Source organism: Amblyraja radiata, unplaced genomic scaffold (genome assembly GCF_010909765.2).
Source record: "Amblyraja radiata isolate CabotCenter1 unplaced genomic scaffold, sAmbRad1.1.pri S110, whole genome shotgun sequence".
Classification (NCBI taxonomy): Eukaryota; Metazoa; Chordata; class Chondrichthyes; order Rajiformes; family Rajidae; genus Amblyraja; species Amblyraja radiata.
In genome coordinates this window covers 1228-11938 of record NW_022630100.1, presented here as the reverse complement: position 1 = coordinate 11938, position 10711 = coordinate 1228, and the positions used below count along the sequence as shown (strand labels likewise).

The 10711-nt window shown below is 47.4% G+C and overlaps 1 non-coding gene across 1 annotated transcript; it reads right to left on the bottom strand.

The window, feature by feature from the left end:
* Positions 1-4824: 4824 nt before the first annotated feature.
* Positions 4825-5015, bottom strand: LOC116969149. The gene has a single exon (XR_004410646.1). It is a non-coding gene; the product is annotated as a U2 spliceosomal RNA (small nuclear RNA).
* Between the last annotated feature and the right edge of the window lie 5696 nt (positions 5016-10711).

Below are 10711 nucleotides of genomic sequence, written 5' to 3'. Positions count from 1 at the left end.
GCGGGGGAGAACCACGGAGTGCGGGCAGCCGGCAGCAGCAGCAAAGGCATGCGAAACCTCCGGAGAGGAAACAGCTGTGGCCGACTTCGCTCCCGCACTGGCAAAATTCACTTCTCGGCCGGGCGGGAAGCGAAGCAAAAGACGTCCCATATGCCAGTCTCAAGCGAGTCTGGCTTGGAGCAGTCGCTAGCGGCCAGTGCCGAGATTACCGGGGCTGGTTGAAGCAGCTCGAGGACAGGGAACAACCACGAGGGACCAGTGCTGTAAGTACCGGGGTTGGTCCGAGGGGTCCCTACGGCAGCCACGAGCGGCTAGTGCTGAGGGCATTGGAGCCGGTCTGACCGGCTGCAAAACGACCGCAGAGGGACCAGTGCCATGAGCACCGGGGTCGGTCCCAGCGGTTTAAGATTAACGAGCAGCCGGGAGCAGCCAGTGCTGAGGGCATTGGAGCCGGTTTGACCGGCTACACAGCAACCGCGAGGGACCAGTGCCGTAAGCACCGGGATCGGCCCGAGCGGTTGGAGCTAACGGGCATTGGAGCTGGTTTGACCAGCTGGAGAACAACCGCAAGCGACCAGTGCCCGTGAGCACCGGGTCGGCGGTTGCTCAAGGAGATCCTCCGTGGCAAACTCCGGGAGTTAGAGGCTGCCACAGTGGGCAACCAATAAGCCCCACAGCGGTACCCCTCGGGGGCTGCACAGTGTCTCTTCCTCATCAGAGGAGAACACGGAGGATCAGTTCTGGGTGACCCTGAACGGGCCGCAGAACTACTCACCCCCAGCAGACCCTCCGTGGCAGACTCCGGGAGATGGAGGCTGCCACAGTGGGCAACTAGTAAGCCCCACAGCGGTACCCCTCGGGGGCTGCACAGTGTCTTTTCCTCATCAGAGGAGAACACGGAGGATCAGTTCTGGGCAGACCCTGAACGGGCCGCAGAACTACACACCTCCAGTGAGTCTGGGGTGAAAGGAAACATGTTGGAACTCCCTGAGGGACGCTCAGGCCAACGGTGTGCGGGCGGCACAGTGCCCGTGAGCACTGCACCGCGCTGGAATTGCAGTTGCAGCGCCACAGGGAAGTACTGACGGCACAGGGGCCGTGAACACTGCACCGCGTTGGCACTGCAGGACCTACACCTGGGAGAACATACCTCGTTGGAGGGATGCAGGTCCAAGAACAAAGCCTCTAGTGGGTAAGTCTCGTGGCAGCACCTTTTTACAGGGCTGTAGCTCACTTCTATTACTACAGGGAAGTGCTTGAGGGAATGACAGATCCAGGAGATGAAAGCAGCACCTTCTATAGGGCTATATCATGCTTTCTCCCTCCCCAGCAGACTCTTCTATCAGAAGAATGCTGAGGTCAAGTCCTGGACAGGTAATAGATATATTGCTGTAACTATGAGGTGATGCCATTCTTAGTCACCAAGTCATAGAGTGCATTATTGGTCATTTCCTGATAGAAATACAGCAATTATATGTTGAGATGAAGGATTTAGCAGGCCAAAATTGATGGCATATTCCATCCTCATCTGGCAGTCACAAGGGAGTGTCTGTTTTATGTTTCAGGGGAAATCAACAGGGATAAGTTAAAGCTAACTGGGGAAGATCTATTAACCAGATTAGAAGCTAGCATAGACCACGTGGCTTGCTATCAACTGGTGGGGCAAACATTAGCCATAGCTGTCACTGGCCACCGAGGATTGTAAATCCATGAATGTGCTAACCATTTATTTATGCTCCTGGAACATCCAACCGGGATTGACGCGGGCCTGCGTTAACCCCAAACCTCCAAGCAAAACCCTTTATTTGGAGGTGACCCAGCTAGAAGGTCAAGGAGTTGGACGATGAAGCCAATCTGGAGCTCACCTAGACGTCCAAACATCGTCCTCAAAGGTATCGCCTTATGCTGGAAGATGTATACACCCACAACACACGGCCTCGGGGATCCAGAAGGAAACAGAAACCCACTGGTAACTAAGGAAGTCTGGTTCTTACTAAATTAAGGCAGGAAGAAGGTTGGTTCACATGGCAGTGACTTTGCCGTAAGGAAGGGTACAGCCTTAAGGGATGCTTGCAGGGAACTGAACCATCCACCAGACTGGGAATAGAATATTGGCATTAGGGGCTGTGTGTGCCAGCCGCATGATATCGTGACCTTTACATAATCAAATTACTGAGCGCTAACACGCGTCACTCAATAATTTATGGATCATTCTGACAGACCAATGAAGCAACTATGGAGGCCACTATGGTACTAAAAGGTGGAACATACATTCACCATTAACACGGTCAATATGTTAGTAACTTTACCAATAGATAAAGCCGCAGCCCTACAGGAGGACTGCAGCAAGCTTCTTAACACCAACAGACCCTCCATTAGACGGGTAGCCCGGATAATTGGGAAGATTGTGGCTACATTCCTGGCCACACAATTTGGGACATTACATTATCAAAATTTGCAAAGAGCAAAATTTAGAGCACTCAAATTTAACAAGGGTCATTTTGATAGGCCTATGGAGCTACCTACAGAAGCTATAATAGTAAGATTAAACGAGAACTTACCAGTTTGAAGTTTGATCTGTATTTTATGAGGAGTTACGATGAGGGATTACGTGAAGAACCCGCTCAGTGCGCAGGCGCGGCATACTTCCAAGCAGCGGTGTGGAATCACAGATAGACACAGTTATTTGAAGTAAACATAGTAAAGATAAGGAGACATCAATTTATTAGTTTGATCCATATAATGAGGGTGGGAGCGGAGGGCACGTAATCCCTCATCGTAACTCCTCATAAAATACAGATCAAACTTCAAACTGGTAAGTTCTCGTTTAATCTTACTATTTTACTTCGGAGTCACGTGAGTGACTACGTGAAGACTTCAAAGCTCTGTGATTTCAAACCGTGTAACAGTTCATACTTCACTCGCTGCCGAAGTCATTCGAGGGAGGAAGTATGTTATCGTAATCAACCATGAATCTGTTTGTAAAAACAATAATGGTGTTATTAACAACAACAAGACCAATTGCTCCCCCGGGCTTAAATTATATATTTTTTTGCAGATTCTTTTTCTGCAAACGATACAGGTTCTGTCAGTGGTTTGTTATAAAAGTTTGGAACGTTTACTCCCTAGACCACCCTGCAGTAGCCAGGATGTGGTCCATAGGCTCGTCCATCCTCTTAGTTACTGACGTGGAAGCTGTTCTGGTGGAATAAGATTTTATACACGTTAGTATTTACTCCAGCAACTCCCAGTACCTGCTTGAGCCACTAGAGATAGTTTAGCTCGTCACCCGACCATGAGGTTTCCTGTGGCTGACCCATAAGGCTTTTTCCTCTCCCTCGGTATTCCTTATTGTGTCGATCTCTAAGTGGGTCATGACACATAAAACGTGGTTCAGGTGGGTATGCCCGGAATGTCATGACTGGACCTGATGTTCCTGGTCTGTTCTGTTTGGCCAACCCTTGAATGGGCATGTGACACTATCTGGTGTTATAACCATGTTGTCCCATCGCAGTAGATGGGAGAGCTGGCTCTTTGTGTTGATGTAAGGCCACCAGCATGTCCATCTTCAGGGTAGGCTGTTCCAGGGTGAGTGACCTGGCTGGTGATCATCCCCTAAGGTATGTCAGGATTTCACTGACATCCCAATTTGGGTGTACCTATTTCTGGGGAATGGATTGATATACCTCTCCTGTATCTGATCACCAGTGAGCGGTACCCAAGTTGAGTAGGCTAACAGAACATGTCCTTCATTGTGGTGAAGACCTGCCAGGAGCTCCAGTACAGTTTTTTGTTATAGTTGAATGTGTAATTCCTGTTTTGGAAACAGTGTACCATTTCTTGATGCTCCTCAGGTATGTTCCCTAGGATATGCGACGGAATGCTGTCATCAGGTTGATAGTGCTCCTGATCCAAGCACAGCAATGGTCTTCCCAATTCTGCAATTCTTTTAATGACCATGTCGAGGATCACTGGGAACCATGCTTGTGGACTTGGTCCACTGTAATTTGCGTAGTACCCGACTGATGAAGCCGTAGTACCTATTGAAGAGGTAGAAGGAAAGGAAAACATAGAGATGAGGTTCCCCCCACCCCTCAATACGCGGTAATGTCTCCATTGCCGCTGCCTTGAGATTGGTTTCATGTGACGTAAGTTAGTACGTGGTGATTTAATTGGATATAAGGAATCGATATCTGGTGTCCATATTGCTTAGTGATTTCAGCAAATATTTTTGGTTTAAATGTATGTTTACAGTATTTAGCTCACCTGATAGGTGAGTTACTGATGGTCAAACATGTTTGACGACATACGGTTTCCAATTGTTAATAAATTGTCCCCTAATATCGATGTTCTCCGCCCAAGTGGTTTGGTATATGCCACCACTGATGTTGTTATCTTATAAACGAACATGCAAATTTGGTGGATTACTGAGCAAATGCTTCACGAGAATTAAGTAAGTTAATATATAACATGTTTAAGTCAATTCATATTGGCATTAAGTATTACAAGCTCAGTAACACATCAGGACACATAAGATGTTACTCAAAACAGGTGGAAGTGTACAACCATAATCCTTCCTGCCGATAAATTCCATGATAACACTACAGATTAATCCATTTGCCCCCATATTACAGGTATGGAGATAGTTTTGAACACTAGTATCTCAGCTCATAGGAAAGGTACAAAGTTCAGTAGCTGGTAATGCTGCTATATCCCAATTACTTTGCCACGTAGTTGATTGGTGGTTAATGCACCATGACTGATAGTCTTAATGAATACCAGATAACAACGTTGTGGATGGTCAACGTAAATATCTGGATATATATTTTGTGCACCGTTCCCAGAGGCACTGCAATACTGGGTCGATGCGTGAGTGGACGGAGCAAGCCCCTATTCCATCTCCCTGTTCCAAAATTTAATTTAATATATGGTCCCTAGATAAGGGACGTATCAGATTATTAAACTGATAATAACAGATACCACACTTGATCTTAGCCAAAAGGCCGAGAAGCGATGCAGCTAAAGCTGTATCCAAGGATAGTTTGTCGTTAATATATAGACATGCCATGACGGAATGTTTCTAAGTGTCAGGGCTAGTTGATTCTGGATAACTTTGACTTAAATGCCGCAACGCTCATCATGGTTACTCCATCCAGGTAATTGCGGTATATCCGAAACTTATATGAGAAGGTACTGATATAGTGTGCATCTTCAAGGTCGATGTCTACCATAAAGTATCCTTGGATCCATGGTAGTAGTTACAAATCCCATGAATGGGTATACCTGGTGAAATACTCAAGTGGTTTATCAACGATGGTGCGACATTCACCATCGTGGGAGGGTAGACCACTTGGGGTGCTTGCTGAATTGGTGGCAAGATATTAATTCTATTCCCCTTGTATTTATTTTTTGGTATATAACTACCAAGAGTGATAGCTTCCTAACCAGGCGTGATTCATCCACCCCTTGTTAGTACAACCCTTAACCTTTATGTGATGGTAGGAACCATACTTATCTGTCTTCATTGTTGTTTTCTTCAGTTTCTTGTTCCTTGTTCTTGTAGGGACGATGTTTGTTGGGGGGTGGCACATTTTCCCCTGGGGCCTGCTCTGGGCCGTGGCCTAAAATGCTACAGGTTTGGCATGCATGCCCCGAGCTTTCACCAGTACCATGAGGCAGACGCCCCTGGTGGACACGTTGAGGTACTGCTGTCTGGTTTAGTGTGGTGCTCAATCCAGACTCTGCCCTCTTGTGCCGAATAGTTTGAACACTTCGTCCAGTTTTTTAGGACTGGTTTGGTAAGTGCCAGGTAGCAGGATCTGTGCTTATGAGGTCGGCGTTCTCATAGTCCTGTTAATTTCATAGATTGAGGGCAGGTTTGTGAGTTCATTTCAGAAGTTATAAGGTATACCGTTGAACAGTAGGGTCAGGTGTTTTGCCATACTACCCTGCCCTTCTGGAATGAGCAGGTGGACATGATAGCCGACGTCAGGGTACCAAATGCATTTTTAAAATATTTAGGTTAAATGCGCTGCTCAATGTATCCCCCAATAATGGCGGGCACTTTGAGTAAATGCAATTTAGGGGAGGCGTGATAAAACCAACGCCTCATGGCTACCTGTCTTGGAGAGGTTTTTTGGAAAAGACAGGTAGTAAGCTGGCCATCAGTTGAGACTGAAAAGCCATCTCGCTAGTGGTGGAGCCACATAGCGGCCACACCCAGCAGCTCTTCCTGATCCTGTACCTCAAGCATACTCCCGATATTGTTCAGCCAGTGACCCCTCTTCATGACCAGCCCAGCCACTGGTCACCCCAAAGCTAACCACAATAAGGAGGAAGCGATGGGCAGTGCCTATGCACTGTGGAGGGTATGCCTGAACCCTCCAGCGAGACTGCCCCTCACGTAGCGTGTCTCGCAGGAGCTCCTGCTCCAGGAGCCGCTCCAGCGGCTCAGGCGGCTGTCTCTCTCCCTGCGGGTGGAGAGACGTCCCCTCCGACAAGTCGGAAGCCACCGGCCGGATGCCTCTTCGGATGGCTGAATATCCAGCCCGCAGCTCAGGCACTAGCGGGACTGGCTTCGGCGCGGTGTGGGGATAGCGGTACGCCCGGTTAAATGTTCCTACCGCCTTCTTCTGGAGCTTTTGTGCCTTGTAGATGCGAGAGCGCCCCTCAAGCAGCGCGTCTCGCAGGCACCTGCTCCATGAGCCGCTCCAGCGGCTCAGGCGGCTCTCTCTCCCCCCGTGCGGGTGGAGAGACGTCCCGTCCCAAATCGGGAACACCTGCCGGCTGCCTCTTCGGGTGGCTATGCATCCAGCCCGCTATCGGGCTGGGCTCAGCACGGTGTCGGGGAATAGAGGAACACCGGGTCGCTCCTACCGCCTGTTGCTGCCCCCCTTCCCCCCGACGGGAAACGTTCCTCCTCGAACGGGGGACAGTTTTGTTCCAGAGCCTTTTTCTCTGCCTGTAAAACACAAGCAGAAAAAGGGGCTCCCCTGTAAAAGAAACCCGACCTCAGGATACTCACCTGACGGTCCGTTTCTCTGTTGCGGGAGTGCCTAGTCCCGCTGCCGCTGTTGCACCGCTGGCGTAATGCCGCGCCTGCGCACTGAGCGGGTTCTTCACGTAGTCACTCACGTGACTCCGAAGTAAAATTGAACTACAGTGGTGGGAACATAACATTAGGTATTGCTCCAACCCAATCATCATTGACAACCCGTCTATGGTATTACAAACAGATGCCAGCGCCATTGGTTGGGGAGCCACTAATTCTGTTTCTAGTTGTGGAGGGAGGTGGAAGACAGTGGAGGTGGCATATATATTAATTATATGGGTGGAAATATATCGACATCTTGTGATCAATTGGCAAATTTAATTTGGCAATGGTGTATCCAAAGAAACATTTGGATATCGGCAACATACCTACCAGGGAAGCTAAATTCAGTGGCAGACACCAGGTCACGCAAATTTAACGAAAACACGGAATGGAAGTTAAATAAAAAAGTATTTGCTGAAATTACAGCAAAATATGGTACGCCAGATATTGATCTTTTTGCTTCCAGGTTGAATCACCAACTACCAAGGTATGTGTCCTGGGAACCAGACCCTGGGGCAGAATCTACAGATGCTTTCTCACTGCATTGGGGGAAATGGTGTTTTTATGCATTTCCTCCGTTCAGCCTCATCAATCGGGTACTAAGGAAAATTCAACAAGATTCGGCATCTGGGATTCTCATAGTACCCGATTGGCCTACTCAACCGTGGTATTCGGTTATCCAGGGGATGGTGTTAGAACCATGTTCCCTTATTGGACATAGCCAAAATTCACTAATTCATCCAGTGACTGAGGGCAGTCACCCATGCCATAAGAATATGGATTTGTTGATTTGTAGAGTCTGAAAGACCCACTGCACGGCATGGGGCTGACAGACAGAACTATGAATCTCATGACATCAGCACAAAGACTGTCAACACAAAAGCAGTACCTCGGACATATCAAGAAATGGGGCAAATACTGCTTTGACAACAACCTAGACCAAAGAGCCAAGAACATTCTGGCCGTATTGGAATTCCTAACAAGCCTCCATTGTGATAAATGATTGGGCTTCAGTGCCATTAATAGTGCCAGAAGTGCACTCTCCAATTACCTATCGCAAGGAACGGAGCGGCACACGGTGGGAACGCACCCCCTGGTAATAAAACTTATGAGGGGCATATTTAATGCAAAACCCCCAAAAACCAGGTACTACAGAATCTGGGATGTGGGTGTCGTTTTGACCATGCTGAGAAGTTGGTCGCCCATAACATCATTATCACTTCCAAAACTGACCATGAAGATGGTTATGCTCATGGCGTTAGTTACCGCACAACGAGTCCAGTCATTAAACAAACTGAGGCTGGACTGCTTGATGATCTCACCCGAGAAACTGGTATTTGTCATACATGATTTAATAAAACAAAACAGACCAGGTTCATCGGGGCAAGTGATCGAATTTATGGCATATCCAAATGACGAAAGCCTGTGTATAGCCAAACATATCCTATTATACATGGAAAATACCAAGATCATTCGAGGTCAGGAAATGGCTCTGTTAATTTCTTACAAGAAACCGCACAAAAGGGTCACGACCCAAACTATCTCAAGGTGGCTGAAATATGTCCTAAAGATGGCAGGAATAGACACTAATGTTTTAAATCTCATTCCACCAGGGCTGCAGCGACGTCCGCAGCAAAAATTCTGGAGGTGCCCACAGACCAAATCCTCAGAATGGCAGGATGGTCATCGGGAAAGACTTTCCAAATGTTTTATAACAAACCAGTTTTGGATCCATCATCAATTGCTGAAAGCATGTTACGTTCAATAATATAATTTGCTCGAAACGTTACAGGGCTATGATTTCAACTTAATCAATTTATTTTTCGTAATATCACACACGTTTTTGTATGGGTGTGTTCAAAAATTGCTAATGATATCTTTCTCCCAATACTCAAAGCAGTTGTGAAGCATGGACTCGTTCCACGGCATGAGGTCACAGAGCTTTGAAATCTTCACGTAGTCACTCACGTGACTCCGAAGTAAAATAGTAAGATTAAATGAGAATTTACCAGTTTGAAGTGTGATCTGTATTTTATGAGGAGGAACGTTGAGGGAATACGTGCCCTCCGCTCCCACCCTCCTATGATCATATCAAAAACTGGTATCTCTTTGATAACCTTACTATGTTAGGTCATTATAGTTTTCTGTGACCTCGCACCGCTGCTTTGAAGAATGACACGCATGCGTTGGAAGCGGGGTTCTTCACGTAATCCCTCATCGTAACTCCTCATAAAATACAGATCAAACTTCAAACTGGTAAGTTCTCGTTTAATCTTACTATTGTAATCTATTCTATTACTGGCAAACACAGACAAAACACAAATTAGTCCTTCCACCTTAAGAACTGTGATGCGAACCGCAAATTAACTGTTCACTGGTATGGGAACTCAGCCAATCCCATTTACCTAGGAGTTACTATGGACCGCACTCAAAGCTACAAAGACCATGTTATCAATACAAAAGCAAAGTTAGGAGCCAGAAACAACATCCTTAGAAACCTGGCCACCTCTAAATGGGGATCAGATCCAGGAACCATCTGGAATATTGCCTTTGCACTGTGCTATTCAGCAGCCGAATATGCCTGCCCAGTCTGGGGACGTTCTTCACACATTGGATACGGTGCTAAACACAGGATGCAGAACTATCTCTGGTTACATCAAACCCACACGAGTTGACGACCTGTGCCTGCTGTGTGGTGTTGCACCCACTCCAATCAGAAGAGCAGGAGCCCTAAAAGTGTAATGCACCAAGCAGGAGGATGACCCTCGTCACCCACTCTCCCAACGTCCAGGCACCAAAGAGGTTAAAATTCAGGAATAGCTTCCTACATGCAGTTCAACCTGAATGATAACCTGTAGGATAGATGCCTGGGTGACACACCTACAATCTAAACCACACACACTGACACTATACCCTGACGAGTCCCTTCCATTGGGAGTGAAAGAGCCATGGCCAGTCTGGCTCTGCCTGAACACCTCAGAACACGAGTCGGACGGTGCAAAGCCCTCATGCAGAAGTGGGGTACAACACGATGAACCAACCAATTGTGACTGCGGGGAGGCAACTCAAACTATGGAGCACTTACGCTCAGTCAACCTTGACCTAACTGATCTTCCGGTTGCTCAGCACTTTAACCTCTTCCCATTCCCAATCTGACCTTTCTGTCCTGGGCCTCCTCCATTGTCAGAGTGAGGCCCAGCACAAATTGGAGGAACAGCACCTCATATTTGACTTGGGTAGCTTACACCCCAGCGGTATGAACATTGACTTCTCTAACTTCAAACTAGCCCTTTGCTTTCCCTCTCTCCGTCTCCTCCCCATTTGTCCCACCAGTCTTCCTGTCCTCTGACGACATTCCATCTTCATTCCGCCCACTCCCGACATCAGTCTGAAGAAGGGTTCCGACTCCGTAACGTCACACATTCCTTCTCTCCAGCGATTATCCCTGTCCCGCTGAGCTACTCCAGCATTTTCGTATCTACCTTCTACTGTGCATAGCTTGTTATGATAACAACTTATCAGGATCACATCTCCATTATGTTGTAATGACGCCATGGAGCACTGTTTCGTTTTGTGTATCTAAAATATATGGGTGTGTACAGCCTTATAGAAGGGTGG